Source organism: Hippocampus comes, unplaced genomic scaffold (assembly GCF_001891065.2).
Source record: "Hippocampus comes isolate QL1 unplaced genomic scaffold, H_comes_QL1_v1.1 scaffold166, whole genome shotgun sequence".
NCBI classification, from domain to species: domain Eukaryota; kingdom Metazoa; phylum Chordata; class Actinopteri; order Syngnathiformes; family Syngnathidae; genus Hippocampus; species Hippocampus comes.
The window spans coordinates 217,383-218,419 of NW_017805452.1; the positions used below are offsets into that span (position 1 = coordinate 217,383).

A 1,037-nucleotide genomic window follows, 5' to 3' on the forward strand; every position below is an offset into this window, starting at 1 on the left:
GTTCGGCCATTCGCGGCGGCGCTGAATGATTGGCACACCGGCCGCCATAAAGCGACCCCTCTTGCACCAGGAAGCGTAGGAGGACAAAGGCATGGAAAGCGCAGACAACATGTGCGGGAAATGTTTTCCACACGCCGCATTAGGCACATGTGGAAAATATGAGCGAATAATGCGAAATGTCCAACCCCGCTCCAAAAAGTGAAGGCTTTAGTGTTGTTTTTTCACTTTTGGCTGCCATACAGCAACCGCCATAATAAATGCCTGCCATAATCCAGCATGGAAGCACTAGATATACATTTTTTTTTTTAATGTCTGCACCTTGTCTCATAACATTTGATTCAACAGTCAGTAGGGTAGTGTCGAAATCCTAAAACCATTATATCAACATTGGCACAGCAATTTGAAGTTTAAAAAAATTTTTTAAAAAAGGTTACCGTACTTGTGTCATGTTTGTGTGATGATTGTGGAGCCAAAAACAACAACTGAACAAAATGCAAGAACCAAAAACACTGACAGCGGTAGAGTGGAGAAACTAAATCTAAAACACACAAGTCCTGTAAACCCCCAATAAACTAAAATTTAAAAAAAAAAAAATCATGACAGTAAAACAAAACAATGTGACAACAGCACAATGATCCGACAAAAAAACGGGGGTAAAGACAAGGGAGTGGTGACAAGAACAGGTGGAAACAAAACGAAAAAAATAAAAATAAAAAAAGTTAATCTAAACAAAAACTAAATTGTGACAGGTCACCTCCCTCAAGAGAAAGATCCCAAACAAAAAAACGGGGGTAAAGACAAGGGAGTGGTGACAAGAACAGGTGGAAACAAAACGAAAAAAATAAAAATAAAAATCAAAAAAGTTAATCTAAACAAAAACAAAATTGGGACAGGTCACCTCCCTCAAGAGAAAGATCCCAAACGGGGATGCATGGCGGCCGCAGGACAACAGGATGTTGTGGGGCTGTCTTAGTTGACACGCTTCTGCAACATCACATCATGTGGTCATCGGGGAGGAGGGGGGGTGCCTCTGGATT

At 41.1% G+C, this 1,037-nt stretch overlaps 1 long non-coding RNA gene across 1 annotated transcript in view; it reads left to right on the forward strand.

The window, feature by feature from the left end:
* LOC109518360 (uncharacterized) overlaps positions 1–1,037 on the forward strand; it is a 7,961-nt gene that overhangs the window by 1,020 nt on the left and 5,904 nt on the right. The window lies entirely within an intron of this gene.